The following is a 21,445-nucleotide window of genomic DNA, read 5'->3' on the forward strand; positions in this document are numbered from 1 at the left end:
TGGAGAAATCACTGCACGTAAGCAGCTCAGCCCGTGACCTTCGATCCCTCAGGCTGTACTGCATCAACAAGCGACATCAGTGTGTAAAGGATATCTCCACATGGGCTCAGGAACACTTCAGAAACCCACTGTCAGTAACTACAGTTGGTCGCTACATCTGTAAGTGCAAGTTAAAACTCTCCTATGCAAGGCGAAAACCGTTTATCAACAACACCCAGAAACGCCGTCGGCTTTGCTGGGCCTGAGCTCATCTAAGATGGACTGATACAAAGTGGAAAAGTGTTCTGTGGTCTGACGAGTCCACATTTCAAATTGTTTTTGAAAACTGTGGACGTCGTGTCCTCCGGACCAAAGAGGAAAAGAACTATCCGAATTGTTATAGGCGCAAAGTTGAAAAGCCAGCATCTGTGATGTATGGGGGTGTATTAGTGCCCATGACATGGGTATCTTACACAGCTGTGGAGGCGCCATTAATGCTGAAAGGTACATACAGGTTTTGGAGCAACATATGTTGCCATCCAAGCAACGTTACCATGGACGCCCCTGCTTATTTCAGCAAGACAATGCCAAGCCACATGTTACATCAACATGGCTTCATAGTAAAAGAGTGCGGGTACTAGATTGGCCTGCCTGTAGTCCAGACCTGTCTCCCATTGAAAATGTGTGGCGCATTAAGAAGCCTAAAATACCACAACGGAGACCCCCGGACTGTTGAACAACTTAAGCTGTACATCAAGCAAGAATGGGAAAGAATTCCACCTTAAAAAATGTGTCTTCTCAGTTCCCAAACGTTTACTAAGTGTTGTTAAAAGGAAAGGCCATGTAACACAGTGGTGAACATGCCCTTTCCCAACTACTTTGGCACGTGTTGCACCCATGAAATTCTAAGTTAATTATTATTTGCAAAAAATAAAATAAAGTGCATGTGTTTGAACATCAAATATATTGTCTTTGTAGTGCATTCAATTGAATATGGGTTCAATTCCATTTATATTTGATATATAAAATTTGACTGACCTGACTGTTTTGTTGACATGGGTGCACCTTATAATCCGGTGCGCCTTATATATGAACAACGTTTTGAAATATGCCATTAACCCTTGTGTGGTGTTCATATTGTTGTTACTCAGCCAGTGTTTGTGGGTCTGATGGACCCGTTGCATTTTGTGGCTTTTAATGCCTCACAATCAAACACTTTTAGGTTAAAATACTGACTTATCCCAAAAAACATCTGTAATGAAGTGCTTCGAGATAAATAAATAAGTGAAGTGAAGTGAAGTGAATTACATTTATATAGCGCTTTTTCTCAAGTGACTCAAAGCGCTTTACATAGTGAAACCCAATATCTAAGTTACATTCAAACCAGTGTGGGTGGCACTGGGAGCAGGTGGGTAAAGTGTCTTGCCCAAGGACACAACGGCAGTGACTAGGATGGCGGAAGCGGGGATCGAACCTGCAACCCTCAAGTTGCTGGCACGGCCGCTCTACCAACTGAGCTATACCGCCCCACAAATAAATGGGTTATACTTGTATAGCGCTTTTCTACCTTCAAGGTACTCAAAGCGCTTTGACAGTATTTCCACATTCATCCATTCACACACACATTCACACACTGATGGCGGGAGCTGCCATGCAAGGCGCTAACCGGCAGCCATCAGGAGCAAGGGTGACGTGTCTTGCCCAAGGACACAACGGACGTGACTAGGATGGTAGAAGGTGGGGATTGAACCCCAGTAATCAGCAACACTCCGATTGCTGACCCGGCCACTCTACCTAGGCTAGAGGCTAGTAAAGGAATATATTGTCTCCAGACTTCCCCCCACATTCGACCCATACCAGTTTGCTTATCGCCCTAACCGCTCCACAGAGGACGCCATCTCCTCTGCACTCCACCTGAGCTTAGAACATCTGGAAGGTAAGGACACACACGTGGGGATGTTGTTCCTTGACTTCAGCTCAGCATTCAACACCATCATCCCGCAGCACTTGGTGAGCAAACTGGCCCCCCTTCGATTCAGTACCCCCCTATGCAACTGGCTGCTTGACTTCCTCACAGACAGACCCCAATCTGTGAGAGTGGGCAACAACACCTCCAGTGCCATCTCCCTGAGCACCGGCTCCCCCCAGGGCTGCGTCCTGAGTCCGCTGCTGTTCACGTTGATGACTCATGACTGCTGCGCCAGGTCCACTACTAACCACATTGTGAAGTATTCGGAAGACACGACAGTAGTGGGCCTCATCCGTGACAACAACGACATGGACTACAGGGAGGAGGTGAAACATCTGGTTGACTGGTGCAGAACCAACAACCTGGTCCTGAAAGTCGACAAGACCAAAGAGATCATCGTCGACTTCAGGAAGCACCAGTCCAGCCACAATCCACTCTACATCAACGGCACAGCGGTGGTGATGGTAAGCAGCACCAAGTTTCTGGGGGTGCAGATAACTGACAATATGACCTGGTCCCTACACACCGGAGCTCTTGTAAAAAGAGCTCAGCAGCGCATGCAATTTTTGCGTGGGATGAAAAGAGCACAGCTCACTCCCCCCATTCTCACCACATTCTACAGAGGCACTATAGAGAGCCTGCTGACCAACTGCATCTCTGTCTGGACTGGAGCCTGCAGTGCCTCAGACTGGAAGTCTCTCCAGAGAGTGGTGAGGACGGCGGAAAAGATCATCAGGACTCCTCTTCCTCCTATCCAGGAGATCACAAAAAGCAGCTGCCTGACCAGAGACTCCTCCCACCCCCACCAAGGACTGTTTTCACTGCTGGACTCTAGAAAGAGGTTCCGCAGCCTCCGTAGCAGAACCTCCAGGTTCTGTAACAGCTTCTTCCCTCAGGCCATAAGACTCTTGAACGCATCATAATAATCCCCTCAATTCCCCCCAAAAATTGATTATCTGGCTGGAATATAAAGCCAATATAACATACATCCATAAATGTGGATGCATATGCAAAAGTGCAATATATTTATCTGTACAGTAATCTATTTATTTATATCTGCACCTTATTGCTTTTTTATCCTGCACTACCATGAGCTAATGCAACAAACTGTTGTTCTTATCTGTACTGTACAGTTCAAATTTGAATGACAATAAAAAGTAAGTGTAAGTCTAAGACCCACAAACACTGGCTGAGTAACAACAATATGAACGTTGCATGGACATTTATCTGCCAGTTTCTGCATCCCACAGAGATTCTTCTTTTGTGTTTCTGCACCTGCGGTTCCCACACAAGGTTACAACATTGTTTGTCAACACTGTCTGCTCTCATTTTCTCGCACATTTGACCCTCTGATGTTCTGTGTACCTACACTCTGTCCTCCCTGTCTAGGCCTGCTGTGTGTGTGTGTGTGTGTGTGTGTGTGTGTGTGTGTGTGTGTGTGTGTGTGTGTGTGTGTGTGTGTGTGTGTGTGTGTGTGTGTGTGTGTGTGTGTGTGTGTGTGTGTGTGTGTGTGTGTGTGTGTATGTGTGTGTGTGTGTGTGGTACACAGAACATCAATTTCCACACTTCTATTAGCCCCCGGGTCCAGTGGACCCGAACATTTTATATGTAATAGAAATGTGTAGGGGGTGTGTATGGTGTGTGTTCATTAAATATGTATTCTGATATATGTTCTTCACAGAAAATGAGCCAAAGCCAGTGAGTCTCAGTTTGAAAAATTAATTATGTTTATAATTTTTCTTTTGATAAAAATCGAAAACGGGTCCCACAGACCCGAACACCACACAAGGGTTAATTGAAGGTGCGCCTTATAATCCGGTGTGCCTTATAGTGCGGAAAATATGGTAATGAACTCAATAAATAATAATAAATTCAAACACTTTACTCACGGGGAGAACATGCAAACCCCACACAGAAAGATCCCGAGCTCAGGACCTTCGTATTGTGAGGCACATGCACTAACCCCTGTCTCACCGTGCTGACCAACACATTTTGGGGGTCAAAAATGAGGAAGTTAGTGCACAGCTTTTCAAAGCACGCTCCCACCCTGGCATTGCACCGCAATTTTTGACTACTAGCAAAATGACACCAAACTGCCTGAAGTCCATGCAACACATGATTACCAAGCTTCTTCCATGTGTAAGTTGAATGTTCATGGCCGTGCACAAGGAGCAGGTCCCACACCTCTGAAGTCAACTACGAGGAAGGTTCTCACAATAACCATGGAGAGGTCTGAAAGGGCCTAAATGGATCTCTGAGGGCGTCATCAGCCCAGATTGAAAGCCATTAGGGCCTATTTAGAAGAATTACTTCCTGGATGCAATCAAAAACCCTGATAGGTAATCAATGGCAACAAGATCAGAGCACAAAGGCAGTGCATGTGTCTCAATCAGGCTGCATTCAAGAGGACAAGGAGATCGGTCCAGGACAGAAAGTGCATTCATTTTGAATGTAGCTTGAATACAGACAGGATGTACTGCTGTAGCAAACACAAAAAAAACACATTATTACTATGCTCAACTCACAAGGCAGTAAATTGATCTGTAGATGACAACGTTACTCTGCTCTGACAGTGATGCATCAGGGGACACATGACACCACCCCATGAGCTTTAAAAGGAGAATTACAGGACATAAAGGAGAGAGAGGAGAGAGAGACAAAGTTGCAAAAAATATGAACAGGGAAGGAGTGATGGGAGAGTAATGCAGTCGGGGACAGATGGCTTGATTTATTTGACATTCTGCTTAGCTGAGCCCTGTAAACACACACACACACACACACACACACACACACACACACACACACACACACACACACACACACACACACACACACACACCTGCCGCACGCAGCCAGTGAGAGTGATGAGCTGGGAGAGGTTCGTAATGCAACTCAATGATGCGGCGAGCGTTTAGTTCAATCTGAGTGCACACAGCCCAAAAAAAGTGTGGTAACGAGAAAAAGACCATGTTGCAAACTGGGTCAATATGCTTGCTTCATTAACTGAGCAGAACCTGCAAGAATTCTGCCACGTCGAGGGGCATAAATTAGCAGGCGTGGTAGAGCTGCAGAGACTGTGGGGACACATCGGCAAACGGAGACAGCGCAATAACTTGATTTATGAACTTATATACGCCGGTGCATATAAATGCAGAAAGCAACAGAAACAATAATAGCCCTGACACGATAAAATACCAACAAGAAGGGGATATGAAAGACCCCCTGCAATAAGATTACATGCCCTCAGAAGGTTCACCGGCGGGAGTCCCCAGTATAATAAAATCAGATTAAAGGACAATCATATTTATTTCTAGTATATACAATATATCAAGGTTGCTCAGCAGCTCTTACTGTGATAGGCTGCGAAACGCCAAGCCTCTGTGTGCTCTTTTTCTTCTAAGTTGACGTTAGGCTGCGTTTAATGAGCTTCAGGTGTCAAGAAGTCGAGCGGGATATGTTGGCGAGGCTTATTGATTTATTGTTTCCTGCCAAGTTGGGTTTTTTTTGTACTTTTTGTTATTGCCTATCGCTTGTCACCGTCCTTTCGGTGAATTATTCCCAGTGAATAATGTGTCTTTACGAGTGTGTGATTGGTGTTCGTAGGATAAAATATTAGAAATTAAAACGTCCGGGAGTGGTTAATGTAAATTCTGACGACCGGGTAGAACAGCGGCCCATTGGAATGAATAAAAGAGCACATAAAAGGACAAAGAAAATATTGATTCATACAGGGATTGAAATTTTTTTTAGCTTTAGTGTTTTCTTCTGACACGTTGTGGTAGATGCTAACAAATTTAGCATGTAGCTAAATTTGAGTTTGTGGCTAGAGAAGCTAGCCAACTTCTGTGTCTTCCGGACTATAAGGCGCACCTAAAATCCTTTTATTTCCTCAGAACTCGACAGTGCGCCTTATAACCCGGTGTGCCTAATGCATGCAATAATTTTGGTTTTGCCTACCGACCTCAAAGCTATTTTTATTTGGAACATGGTGTAATGATAAGTGTGACCAGTAGATGGCAGTCACACATAAGAGATATGTGTAGGCACCACCAACATCTTATATGTTCCATTGAAAATATAGAACATTACACACAGCACTCAAAAATCTATCAAAATGGTTTAGTACGACTTTGGTAAGGTATGAAGCTGCACGGCTTGATGTGCTTCAACATACGAGTATTATTATATGTGTGTGTATAAGGTGTTGCGTCCCAGCAGATCTTCCTCCCAGAGAAATTAAGTTGTGCTGGCTGCTCCCAAGTTCTTTTGATGACACATAAACTGAGTTCAATTTGACCACCAGACAGAATGGGTATTTTGTGATTTATTTTCAAAGCTTTGAAGATAAACGTGAGACCAATCCAGTACAGAAGCGTTCACTTGCGCAGCTAAGATCGATCTTTGAAGGGGTCAGAGACACCGGAAACTTTAGTAAGTTCCTTAGACAGGGCTTGGAGGCCCTCTGAGGCCCTCTGGACCGAGCCATCGGGGGCGGTGTTGTTAGGAATGAAGGTACAGCATTGGTCACCAAACATTGCACACACACCTTCTTCCTTGGCTAGGATGCGGTCAAGGGCTATGCGGTTCTGGACGGCCATGAGGGAGGTCAGGGAAAGTTGTTCAGCAAGTCCCTCAACTGCGTCATGAGTCTGGTTGGTCAGTCTCAACAGATTATAAAAAACATAGTTAATGCGTTCTACATTTTTAGTAGCAGTCACAGGGAAAATAGCACCAATGATAGGAAGGTTCTCGAAACCTGCACAGGATTCACACCACAATTTGTGTTGTGACGGGACCCCCCTTGGTTGTCCAATTGCATCAAAGTAAACACCATCAGGGTTTCTCATCAAATCAAAAGAGCCCGTTACACTCCTCAGAGATAAAACATGGCGGCGTCGGCGGGAAGTTAGAGAGGCCGCTGAAACAGGAGTTCCAAGGGGTGTTCATTTGGTACCCACTAGGGTGAGTGGGGTCACCAGTCTAACCATAGCACAAAGCCCAACGGCTGACGTTGGGATTCTAATGTACAATCTGTGCTCCCCACAATACCAGAACAAGTCAGCTCGTGCTCAAGGGCCTATCTTTGAGCCATCTATCAGTGTGGTGCACCAGGAAGGGTTAATGTCACCCAATTTGTTGGGGGACGAAGAGGGTCCTGTAAATTGAAAACACGTGTAATTCAGCTTTTGGGCCACAAAGGGAAGAAGTCGGGTGGAATTGTCAACAGGAGGGTACACACTAGCCAACAAATCGCAACCTGGCGGCGTGGGTTCAGAAAACAAGGAGATAATACAGTTTGAGCCATTTGTGTCAGTCAACTTAAAAGGGGCGGGATAAGTGTGGGGAAAAGGGACGTTCAGCGGAACAAGCAACACAGTCACCCAGGTTTTGGCATCCACCTGAGCCACAGGTTGCCTGCACCCGCTCCTAAGGTCAAAGTTACCAGGTCTTCGGTGGTGATGTCATTAGCACACACAGATGTGAGAGCCTTTGAAACACCACCAAGGTGGAGTGGTACTTTAGGTGCTACAGAGGGTGTAGAGGTAGTTAACGCCCTCTTGAGGACACTAATTTTAATAATTCCTTTAGAGTCTGTATCAGTCTGGTCAACCCCCAAGACGAAATAAAAGGGACGAGGGGCACCACTTACCAGAGTATGTTGTCTGCTTCCAATACCAGGGTTGAGTCGTAACAAAGATAGAGGTTACTACCACGGTAATAGCTATTATGTCCCCCACAATTAAACACACTGCATAGGTCAAAAATAAGTCTTGCTGTCCCCTTTGACCCAGTCTATTTAAAGTCCGCCATATGTTCTAAGACTTGTCAGTCACTGTCGTCGGGAAGGAATAACTGAGACACAAAGACAGCAGAACAAGCCCAAGCACCAGTCCGTCAGGGAATACTACCGGGTGTAACATCCTGCCTTTCGTCTATCAATATCAGGGTAATTTAGGTAACAAAACGGGGATAAACATCAAACTTTTCACTTAATGTAACGACACAAATAGTTATGCTGAAAACAAGCAAGAAAAACTAAGAAACATTTAGCATATGGACTGGTCTCAAGTTAGGATATACGATACAGCAATTGAGCAGGTCTGGTAGATTTAACGACGGTAGACGGCAGCTCAACGGAGGGAGGTCTCTCTCAGCGTCGTCTTCTGGGCTGTAAGACTATGTGTGTAATTTACTAAAGCCTCGCTCTTCTATGACCTGGGGGAGAGGTTACCAGCACAATCACCCCTTTCAGTGTGTTACTTCGGTAACATACACACTAAAAGTGAGTCTTCTGCCTGCTCCCGTTCTTCTTCAGATGCCTCAGGCTCAAAAGGCGCTACTAGGGGGTCGAGTGGGGCAGATGATGTGGCGATGTCGGCAATGACATCCGCTGGAGATCTGTCGGGTTCTTCAGCAGGAGTGCAGAGGGAGAGGTGGTACCAGGTGTCCCCTTTACCAGCCAGTCGAAGGGCGTGGGATGTCTGTTCCACGACCTTGAAGGGACCAGTCCACCTGGGCTCCGTCCACTTGCGTTTGATGACCTTGATCTTGACCCACTCAACGGGAGAAAGGGAATCTGGAGTGGCGGGCTGTCATCCTCGAATCTGTACAGAAGAACTGGCACACAAATTCTGCATTTTGTGTAAAATACCATTTTGGTTTTGCGTTGATTCCTCCTTCCATGGGGGGCTGATGGTCCTGGGAAGGGCTGACCTGTATGCAGCTCATAGGGTGAAAAACTCAAAGGGCAGTAAAACAGTTTTATTCACGGACATTCGAATGATCATTAACGCTAATTGCAACATGTCAATCCAATTCAATTTGGTCTGTGCACAGATTTTAGCCAATTAGTTTTTGATGTTCTGGTCCATCCTTTCACCTTACCTTGGGACTTAGGATGGTACCCCTAACCTGTGTTCTAGTCCGAGTCTTTTTGACCAAGGCCAAGTGAGTATTTTTAAAATGGGTGCCGTTGTCTGATCTAATCTTTTTGGGGAAACTATGTCGGGGAATTAAGTCATTCACAAGTCATTTAATTACTAATATTGCATCCTCTTTTGAGGTTGGGGTTGCTTCCGGCCAACCACTGTAATTGTCAACACAAGTCAGCAAGTATCTTTTCCCTTGTACCGGATTGATCATATCAATGAAATCAAAGACTATACATGGTTCATCCTCACCTCTTCCATATTCCAATTTGATCTACTAAACTACTATCGATGTGCAAAATCGTTATTTTAAAATTAAAATTTAGTTATAACTTCTTACCCACGGAAAAAATGTTAAAACTATGGAATGTGTCAGAGTCGGATGATGGTCGATTTTGTTCCAAGGAGTCTGTATCCACCCTCAGTTACCCCCTTATGTTTCTGAAAAAGGACTGTGTTAGTAATACTATCACTTTCAGAAACATCTAAGAAAAAAAGTCAGCTAATAGTCAAGAACAGCAAGAGCAGAGACGGAGGACAGGTCATGTTTGAGGTCAATGAAAGTCTCTTCAGCCTCTGTGGTCCACTGGGGGGTGGTATTAGGGTAGGAGACCCCTTAGTGTAATCAGAAATAACTCAAACTCAACTAAACCCTAAATTGTATGTAACTTATTCAATATGGTGAAAGTGACAAAATATGCTTATATTTATATTGACACAAATACTAGAAAAATACTAACCTTATGGCGGATGCTTTAGCAATAGTAATTTGAAATTTTACTACACCTGGTAGCCACAATAATTAATTAAGTCAAGTCACGTTAGTTACTGAATACTTTCTATCAGACTTCTGTCATGACGACTATGTGTATGTAATGAGCAACTATAATTATTTGATATGCTTAAATGTGTAATGTGTCGTTTTAGCTCAGCTGTTGTGTAGCTGCTAGCTCCTCGTAGCCTACAGTTGGGGTGTCTAAAGTGCAGCCCATAGCTATATGTTTAACAGACAACTGAAACAATTGAAAATGTGGTATTTGTGTGTCGGATCAATGTGTGACAGCTACGCCGTGTCTTGGCATTGGACCTAAGTTCTTTGGTTTTGTAGGCGAGACAGAGAGCAAGGGAACAATGTGGGACAGCAATTGTGTCCATCTTATACCATGCTAGTTGTTGTAAAGATAGGTCAACATGAGCAGCCACACCTTGAGTTCCAACATATATATATAAAAGAGTCAAAGGCCTCCTGGTATGAGTCGTCCCTCTGGTGATCATAACATGTGGCGGGTCGGGTGGCGGTACACACTGAAGCATCTCAGTCAGCCAGGGTTTTCACTGATAGAGCAGTTGGAGCAGGAGTTGGGGTACTCAGTAGATGTCAGCCATTTCTGTTGTTTCAGGCTGTGTTATGAGCTCATGGAGGAGCCTTGGTAGTGGTGTCGCAGCTTGGTGGTTGAGCCGTCAGGTAACACCAGGAAGGTTCCTTCTGTGCGATATTGAATGTCAGGGTACAGTCTGTAAAGGAGGTCATTACCAATTAGGCAGGGTGTGTGCAGGTCAACCACGAAGGGGTGCTTCAGTGTGTGTCCAGCAATCTGAACCAGAAGTGGTTGGTGACAGGTAACCTTCTTGTGACCCCAGCGAGGCCTTTAACCTTTAAAGAGGAAGCACACAGTTTATTTGGTACCTCTGCATTCAGAATCGAGTGGGTGGCACCAGTGTCAATCACGAACTGATAACATTGTTTGTTGACACTCATGTCCAGCACCTGTATTTCCTGCTGGGGCTCCTGCTGTGGGCGTCCTTTGCCACGCCTGTATGATGTTCGTTTGCCGGCATGACGGAACCTTTCCTGTTCGGAAATGTTCGGACAGTCTCGACTCCAGTGACCAGGCTGGTCACAGCTGAAACAGTTTCCACCCCGGACTGGCCTTGAAGCACCGTGTTGTCCACCACCCGAGTCCAACCGTCTGGTCTCACGTCTGTTGAGGATTCTTTCCTCCACCTGCTGGAACTCAAAAGCAAGGTCACCCACTGCTGAATATACCCTAGCTGATCTTTGACCTTTTGGTTCTTTTGACTTTTTATCTTCAGCGATCTGTAATTTAAGTAGTAGTTTCATTGTTGCTCTGTCATTAGCCTTATCATCCTCATCCTGCTTAGTCCAATTCTGCATGTGGTGGATAAGATGTCCCTGCCATGTGTTGCTTTTGGCACCGGGTACATCAGGGTTAGCTTTGTCCAAAGTGTTTAGCCAAAGGCTCCCTCCCTGAGGTACAGGTGGGAAAGCAAGGTCAACAATGGCTTGCATGTATGCGACGGCAAAAGACTTATATTGAAGTAGGCCCCTATTGTTAGTGTCATGTGTCAACAATGTATGGTGTGCACCACCATCTGCCGGAGGAAAATGGTCAGACGTGCAAAGGGAGGGGTTAACAATTTGGGCCATTGGAGACATTTTAAGTTTCGGAGGCAGGATCAATCTTAGAGGGGGCGTGTGAGTACCTCCTTCGCTTGTCACTGGAGTAGGGGGCGGTGGCTTAGTCAAAGTCTGGGCGGGTTGTTTAAATAATTTGACGCCTGCGCGACAGGCGAAAGACCAGTCAGTCCATTTTTTCATATTCGTCTCAATAATTATCAGTTCTTTCGCTGCATTTCTTTTTTCCACGTAATCCTTGCTTACTTTTATCATACGCCAAACTCTTAAATTCTCGAGCACCAACTTTCTCCCTGCGTGTTTCATTGCCACCAGCGCACACACACACACGAGCAAGCAAGCGCTCACGCACACACACACACACACACACACACACACACACACACACACACACATGTGTAAACACTCACGCACACACACACGTGCAACCAGCAGCACACACACACACACACACACACACACACACACACGCACGTGTAAACACTCACGCACACACACACACAAGCAAGCGCACACACACACATACAAGAAAAAGCTGCACAAAAGCTCTTTCTGTGCATTTCACTTAACCATAAAACTTCCAGTTACTTTTCTTAATTACCAAACGTTTGAGTTCACGACTTCACAAGTGTTGTAAACTCCCTCTTAACCCTTTCAAGGAACGTTCTCTTTTTTCTTTTTCTTTTTTTTTAAACTCTACCTGCTAATTTCATTGTCGACAACAGTACATTCAATTGATCATTAAACAGTAATGATTCATCACATTTCTCCCCACCCGCCATCACATCTGTTCTCGTCAAACTCCGTGGTCATTGTGTCTCTTTTGTCTTAGAATTTATCGTACCATACGAAGGGTCTCGAACCCGTCACTCAGAATTTATCATACCATACGAAGGGTCTCGAACCCTGGAACTTTATCTTATGAAGGATCACCAACCCTGAAACTTTATCTTACGAAGGGTCTTCAACCCTGGAACTTTATCTTATGAAGGGTCTCCAACCCGTTACTCTTTTAGGTGAGACCAAATCCCCAGGGCGAGCCACACCCGACTATTTGCTTACTCATCAGTGAAGCAGCCCGTCACGGTAATCTTGACACAATGACGTGAGCCGACCACGATCCACAGCCACCATGCAATGGCGGGCACAGCAAAAATGCAATCAATCTATCAAAATCACCACTCAGTGTCTGGGGTACAAAACAGTGTTTGACTTACAGACTTCAGTACAGACTCCTAAAGCAGATTTTTAAAAAAAAGGCTCAGCTTAACTTAATTTATGTTTGGCCAAGTGAGTGTCCAAAAGAGTGCAAGAGATTTCCAATCGTCAGCGTGTCATCTCGGACGAAGCCCCCAAATTGTTGCGTCCCAGCAGATCTTCCTCCCAGAGAAATTAAGTTGCTCTCAAGTTCTTTTGATGACCCATAAGCTGAGTTCAATTTGACCACCAGACAGAATGGGTATTTTGTGATTTATTTTCAAAGCCTTGAAAATAAACGTGAGACCAATCCAGTACAGAAGCGTTCACTTGCGCAGCTAAGATTGATCTGCCCCCCCGCAGCACCTCCCAAGAAGCCTCATCCAAACTGTCTAACTTTCTTGCGGAAAAACGTTTTTGCTGGTGACATTCTGTCATAACGTGGACTGTGAGGGTGTTGTGTTTTCCCGGAATGCAAAGGAAAGTTGGCGCGGGCAAGGCGTGAAGGTAAAGACATGTTTATTTTTACACTAACAAAAAGAACAAACGAAAAGAGCGCACAAGGCGGAAGTACAAAAATTTGGCTAATGAAACAAAAACTTGCACAAAGGCAAAAACTCTAAACATGAAATATACAACACTTACTGTGGCATGAAAAAACGTGCAGGGAACAATGGCTTGGAATGACAAGTAGCAGGTGCGTGACATGAGGACAGGTGAAAACTAATGGGTTGTCATGGAAACAAAAACAATGGAGCGTAAACAGAAACTAAAGAGCCCAAAAACCAAACATAACTAAACAAAACAAAACATGATCCAAAAGACATGACATCCATGAACTGCTCTGTCATTCACAAACAAGGATGGGGCAAGGGTCACCACTTTGTGAACAAATGCTTGAACAAATTGTCCAACAGTTTAAGAACAACATTTCTCAACCAGCTATTGCAAGGAATTTAGGGAGTTCACCATCTACGGTACCTAATATCATCGAAAGGTTCAGAGAATCTGGAGAAATCACTGCACATAAGCAGCAAGGCTGAAAACCAACATTGAATGCCCGTGACCTTCGATCCCTCAGGCGGTACTGCATCAAAAACTGACATTAGTGTGTAAAGGATATCACCACATGGGCTCAAGAACACTTCAGAAAACCACTGTCAGTAACTACAGTTCGTCACTACGTCTGTAAGTGCAAGTTAGAACTCTACTATGCAAAGCAAAAGCCAATCATCAACAACACCCAGATACGCAGCCGGCTTCGCTGGGCCTGAGCTCATCTAAGATGGACTGATACAAAGTGGAAAAGTGTTCTGTGGTCTGACGAGTCCACATTTCAAATTGTATTTGGAAACTGTTGACGTCGTGTCCTCTGGACCAAAGAGGAAAATAACCATCAGGATTGTTAGAGGCGCAAAGTTGAAAAGCCAGCATCTGTTATGGTATGGGGGTGTATTAGTGCCCAAGACATGGGTAACTTACACATCTGTGAAGGCGCCATTAATGCTGAAAGGTACATACAGGTTTTGGAGCAACATATGTTGCCATCCAAGCAACGTTATCATGGACGCCCCTGCTTATTTCAGCTAGACAATGCCAAGCCACGTGTTACAACAGCGTGGCTTCGTAGTAAAAGAGTACGGGTACTAGACTGGCCTGCTTGTAGTCCAGACCTGTCTCCCATTGAAAATGTGTGGCGCAATATCAATCAATCAATCAATCAATCAATGTTTATTTATATAGCCCTAAATCACAAAAGTCTCAAAGGGCTGAATGAAGCCTAAAATACCACAACGGAGACCCCGGACTGTTGAACAACTTAAGCTGTACATCAAGCAAGAATGGGAAAGAATTCCACCTGAAAATGTTTAAAAATTGGTCTCCTCAGTTTCTAAACGTTTACTGAGTGTTGTTAAAAGGAAAGGCCATGTAACACAGTGGTAAAATGCCCCTGTAACAACTTTTTTGAATTGTGTTGCTGCCATTACACATCAGTGTGTGAATGTGTGTGTGAATGGGTGAATGCGGAAATAGTGTGAAAGCGCTTTAAGTACCTTGAAGGTAGAAAAGCGCTATGCAAGTATAACCCATTTACCATTTACCATTAAATTCTAAGTTAGTGATTATTTGCACAAAAAAAATGTGTTTCTCAGTTCAAACATGAAATATCTTGTCTTTGCAGTCTATTCAATTGAATATAAATTGAAAAGGATATGGAAATCATTGTACATGTATTCTGTTTTTATTTACGAATCAAACAACGTGCCAACTTTGCTGGTTTTGGGTTTTGTATAACAGTATTTCTCACCAAAAAAAGAGAAATACAACAAACGGAACCTAAAGTAAAGAACTGTAGAACCAAAGTGACTGATGTTACAACCATGTACTCATTGTGGGACTATTAATAAGTTCCTTTTTATACTAATGCACTCCTTCTGAATTATTGTCACTTCTTATCTCTCGCTCCCATTTATTTTTTCTTTATTTCATTTCTGCTGCAGAAGTGGGACCAGACAAGTTCTGCTTCTTCCCACGCCTTTTGGATGGTTGATCACTTGAGCAAAGTATGCGCTTGTGAATTTTTTACGTGTTTCCAATGAAATTAAATTGAATTACTATGCCCTGCGATGAGGTGGCGACTTGTCCAGGGTGTACCCCGCTTTCCGCCCGAATGCAGCTGAGATAGGCTCCAGCACCCCCCGCGACCCTGAAAGGGACAAGCGGTAGAAAATGGATGGATGAATTAGTATGATTCTGTTTAATTATACAGTAAACTTTTGTCAATGTTAAAATCTTAAAGGGGTCATTATGTAATTTTATGATTTTGTTTTCTACATTTAAAACACTTTTTTGTAGTTTACATAACATATAATTGTGGTTCTTTGGTAAAAATGTAGCAGATTATATTTTAAAACTATCTTCAAACCGCTTTCTGAACGTCATTTTTTATTTAAGTGCCTCCTCTTTGACTGCGTCTTCTCCCCGACATCTTTGTTGTTGTTTTAGTAATTCCATATGGAGTCTTCTGACAGATATAAATTTGATTTATATGCTACTTAGTATAAGAAATGGCAACAGCGGAGGATGCATGTGCATGTACGAGCCAGTCTGCCTCACAAAAGAGGAGCGAGAAACACTACTACCACAATGTCGGATGACAATGGCGGACTCTTGCAAAGCTCTTTGGGTAAATCTCTACCATATATGGAGATATCCGCTGACACACTTGATAAGAATGTCACAAATTGGGCAAATTGCAAACAACTCGTATGGAGATGTATGAAGGAAGGCAAGATTGTTTAATAAATATCTTTCCAATGCCTCCGTGGTTTGATTTCATATTTTCGGGATCCAAATGCACAAAAACAGGTACCATTGGTAATAAAAGTTGGTTTTGCATAATGGGCCCCTTTTAACTTAATCAACTACTAGGTGTTGCCAAAAACAAAATACCATTCAGTTTCAATTTAAAGACAGCAAAAGTCAGTCATACAGTGCATCCGGAAAGTATTCACAGCGCTTTTTAACTTTTGCTATGTTACAGCCCTTTTCTAAATGGAATTAATTAATTTTTGTCCTCAAAATTCTACAGACAATACCCTATAATGACAAACAGAAAGTTGTTTTTTTTAACATTAGCAAATGTATTAAACATTTTTTTTAAATAAAAACTATCCGCAGCCTTTGCTCAATACTTTGTCGATGCACCTTTGGGAGCAATTACAGTCTCAAGTCTTTTTGAATACGACGCCACAAGCTTGGAACACCTATCTTTGGGCAGTTTCGCCCATTCCTCTATGCAGCACCTTTTAAGCTCCATCAGAGTGGATGGGAAGTGTTGGTTTTCATCCAGTGTGTCTCTATACATTCATCTTTCTCTATATCCTGACTAGTCTCCCAGTTCCTGCGCTAAAAACCATCCCAAAGGCATGATTCTGCCACCACCATGCTTGACTGTAGGAATAATATTGGCCTCCAAACATGATGCCTGGCATTCAAGCCAAATCATTGTCTTATCAGGCCAGATCATTTTGTTTCTCATGATCTTAGAGTCTTTCAGGTGCATTTTGGCAAACGTTTACTAAGAAAAGGCTTCCCTCTGGCAACACTACCATACAGGTAGTTGGTGGTTTGCTGCAGAGATGGTTGTCCTTCTGGAAGGCTTTCCTCTCTACACAAAAAAATGCTGTAGCTCTGACAGTGACCAATCAGGTTCTTGGTCACCTCCCTTTTGAGTATTCACAGCCTTCTGAGCAAAGGCTGTGAATACATATGTACATGTGATTTTAGAGCTTTTTATTTTTAATACATTTTGCAAAAAAGAAACAACCATTTTTTCCCACATTGTCATTCTAGGGTATTGTGTGTAGAATTTTGAAGACAAAGCCGGATTTATTCCATTTTGGAATAAGGATGTAGGATAACAAAATGTGGAAAAAGTGAAGCGCTGTGAACACTTTCCTGATGCACTGTAAGGTAAGTGTTTTTATACCTAATATTGTTTGTAATTTCAATTAATCAAGCCTTTTTTAACATTCCACACTGCAAAATAATCAAATTATGTCCTACGATCCGTGCTGTAGTCGTATTGGGCCGATAACACATTTTGCTTGACGATATATTGACCAACAAATTATTGCAGATAAATGATATTATTGTCATGATTTTTATAAGATAATATATAATAATAATAATGCATGTATATCCTTGCAAGTGCAATTAACTTGTATTTCTTGTGTATTTTAATGTTGTAATTGGAATAAAAACGTTTAAATAAAACAAACAAATAACGATAAAATATACTTTGTCTGTTGGCAAAATTTTGCCCATGAATAAAAAATACAACTAAAAGCAATAAAATATCTTAAGGAGAGGATGGGTGTGGGGGGAGGCTTAAATATACACAATCATAACAACAAATAAAATAGCAAAATAAAGTATTGACAAACTTCAATATTGACCATGTAAGCAGAGGTCGAATTGAACATTACTTAACTGACAATCAAGTTAGGACATTTTTAAACAAAAGTGCAGGGTAACAATATAAACACTAAAGTTTAAACAGATGTATTAACAGTTTGTGTGGCAGATTCCGAGTGAGGAACACTGACATGACATGATGACAACATGACAGCACTTTAAAAATGCTCGTTTTATAACAGTATTAGCATGTCTTTGGCGATTTATGTCTTTAAGCGCACACTATTTTGTTTATACTGACCTGTCACCTGGCTTCTTCCCCACACGCGAAGTGAGTGTGAAGTGAGTTTTGACTGTCGAGTGGGTGTATTTCAAGTGGGCGTTGTTGTAGTCGCGCACATTCAGCACACTGGCTCCTCGGTGTCAATAGGCTCATCTTGTTCTAAAAGTTTCAACTGAAATATTCTCATAGGTGCGGTGGCCTTTGGTTTTGTGATCATTTTGTCCATGTTAGCTGCTACATGCTAACTAGTTGCACTGTGTTATGCTAACCGGCATCGCTCCACAAAGAGTCAAAGACATTTTGGTACCGGTACCGGTACCAAAATGTATTTTGATACTTTTCGATACTTTTCTGAATAAAGGGGACCACAAAAAAATTCCATTATTGGCTTTATTTTAACAAAAAATCTTACAGTACATTATATCGTCGGCATCCTTCAGTCTCGGGAGACGATGGGGTAGATCCAAAAAGGGGAGGGTCTCACAGGGATGGTCCCTCCCACGGACGGAGATGGCCCCTGGCACCTGTTTCCTTCGCCAATCGGATGGGCTTAGAACCGGTATCTGCTGGAGTGACCTCTCCAGTGGACCTCTCCAGTGGATCTACATGGCCTGGGCATGGAACTATGGAGGGCAAGCTGTTGTCCAGGCAGCAAGCCCCCCCTCTCCGCATGGCTGGTGGATCCAAGGGAGCAACGAGTGTCGATACAACTTGGCACCAGCAACGCCGCAGGAGTTGCCGGAATGACGCTACAACATCAAACCGCCTTCAGGACTACGGCTCCTGATTTTCTGTCGGGGTTTACTCCCTTAGCCTTACCCTCAAGTGGGTTGACTGCAAGGCAGCGGTGGTTTTGAGATTGGAGATTTCCTTCTCCTAGATGGGCTGCCTTACCAGGTTTACGAGCCCCATCTGCCCGAATGCGGCAGGTAGCACGGGGGTACATCTTACCCGTGGCGGTATAAGCCCGACCTGACTATAGTATACACGGTACATTAAACATATGTTTATTATTGCAATCGAAGAACAATTTTGCCTTTAAAAAAAATAGTGAACATACTAGACAACTTGTCTTTTAGTATTAAGTAAACAAACAAAGACTCCTAATTAGTCTGCTGACGTATGCAGTAACATGTTGTGTCATTTATCATTCCAATATTTTGTCAAAATCATAAAGGACAAACTGTAAAAATGTATTATTAATCCACTTGTTCATTTACTGTTAATATCTGCTTATTTTCTGTTTTAACATGTTCTATCTACACTTGTAAAAATGTAATAATCACTTATTCTTCTGTTGTTTGATACTTTACATTAGTTTTGGATGATACCACAAATGTAGGTATCGAGCCGATACCAAGTAGTTACAGGATCATACAAAGTCCTCCTGTGTCCAGGGACGTATTTCCTGAGTTTATAAACATAATATGAATTTTTTTAAAAAGGAAAAAATACTTTGTGACGATAAAAAATATCGATGTAATCATAGCAGTATCGACTAGATACACTATTGTAGTTGGTATCATTACAAAATATGTCAGGTGTAGATCAACCCATGGCATGTTAACATTCAGGCGCTCTAGCTTTTGTTAGCGGTGAGCGGTAAGCTATTGTATCCTCCTAGGGTGTGTAGTGAAGCATGTTTAGCTATTCCTCGTCCTGCAGGGATGATACTTGTAAGAAACGTACTTTATTTGTCGCAATGGAGGCGAGGATTAGTGATTTAGAATTAGCTAAAACACTGCCGACTGAGGATGGATGTTAGCTGCTAGCTAGCTAGCCATGTCTTAAAGCACCTCTTCCTGAGGGCGTTTCAGTGTTATACCTTCACCTTTATCTTTAGTTTTTAGGCCAAAATGCGTCCGTTCTTTCCTTTTCTGTCTACGCACCGGGTCTGCTTATAAGTACTCCGTGTGTGCGCTGCCGAACATGCTCCTCTGCTCGTAAAACCAGCAATGTCACGGCGCGACGTCATGCCCGTACCAGTACTTTTCAAACAGAGTATAGTACCGTTTTGATTCATTAGTACCGCAATATCTTGTAATTTCACTATTTTCTGTTTTTTTCCCCGCGTTAGTCCCATGCATCAACTCTTTCAAAGACATATAACTGCAGAAATTAATCGCAATTTAATTTGGCGAAATACTTTGTGAAATGTTCAAAAGTATTTAGATAAAGATGGCAGAAGCTCAGCTTTGTTAAGATGTAATTGTGCCTACAGTAAGGATTGTCAAACAGCCCGTAATGAAAAGCACTGCGAGAAGTCTCTTCCCTCGGCCTAAATGCCACACAATTAAGAGCGTCTCCAGCTTTGGCAGGTTAAGATGGTCGGGGAGGGGGTTGTCGAGGGGCCAGATTGCATGCACGAGTGCACGTGCGTGTTTGTGCGTGTGTACTCTGTGTGAACAGACAAGTCATCTTATTTACCCACCGAGGTGTTGGGGGTGGCCATCGCCCGCCCAGCTAAATGCCATGCAAATGCTGCCGCTGCCGTCAAGCTGCCAATCACGCCGCTGTTGGCATTCACGGCGTGCCGTCGCAGCATTTACAGCGCCTGTGATCTTTGGGAAATGAGAAATAACCTCAGTCTGTCCGAGCCGGCGGACGACGTTTAAACAATGCTATCCCCCCCCATCCTCAATTGGCGGAGGCGGGGAAGTTAAGACATCGTATTGTGTCATAGGAATGATAAAGAAAACAACAAAAAAAAGATGACGGTGGGCTGCGAGAAAGGGTGGCGTTGACTCCCACGGCACGGCCTCATTATGATGGTGTGATTTCGTTGCAGCACCGGCAATGCTTCCCGTCACTAATATTGGCTCCCCTGAGCCTCAAAACAACGCTTTATTAAACTTTATGAAAGGCATAGCTATCCAATTTGGGAGTTTGCCTGCTGAGGGACACATGCATCCAGAGGAACACTGCGGCACGACATCACATGAGACTACACTTTCCAGAAATACACAATCATATTCATACATACATAGATATATATACATATATATGTACAGTACAGGCCAAAGGTTTGGACACACCTTCTCATTCAATGCGTTTTCTTTATTTTCATGACTATTTACATTGTAGATTGGCACTGAAGGCATCAAAACTATGAATGAACACGTGGAGTTATGTAGGTGAAATAACTGAAAACAGGTTTTATATTTTAGTTTCTTCAAAATAGCCACCCTTTGCTCGGATTACTGCTTTGCACACTCTTGGCATTCTCTCGATGAGCTTCCAGCACACCTGTGAAGTGAAAACCATTTCAGGTGACTACTTCAAAGCAGTAATCAGAGCAAAGGGTGGCTATTTTGAAGAAACTAGAATATAAAACATGTTTTCAGTTATTTCACCTTTTCTTGTTAAGTACATAACTCCACATGTTTTCATTCATAGTTTTGATGCCTTCAGTGACAATATACAATGTAAATAGTCATAAAAATAAAGAAAATACATTGAAGGAGAAGGTGTGTCCAAACTTCTGGCCTGTAATATATATATATATATATATATATATATATATATATATATATATTGATTTATTTTTTTGAATCAGATTAATCACACTCTCATTCTGTGATTAATTATGATTAATCACAGGTTATTATTCGCTTGCATAAATAACATTTTCTTGAAAAAAATACCCTAACATTTGGATACAAATGCAATTTTCATACGGGAACATTTTCAAAATGTTTTACTGAACTGCAAGTCATTGATTTGCTCAGAAA

Source organism: Entelurus aequoreus, linkage group LG06, assembly GCF_033978785.1.
Source record: "Entelurus aequoreus isolate RoL-2023_Sb linkage group LG06, RoL_Eaeq_v1.1, whole genome shotgun sequence".
NCBI lineage: Eukaryota > Metazoa > Chordata > Actinopteri > Syngnathiformes > Syngnathidae > Entelurus > Entelurus aequoreus.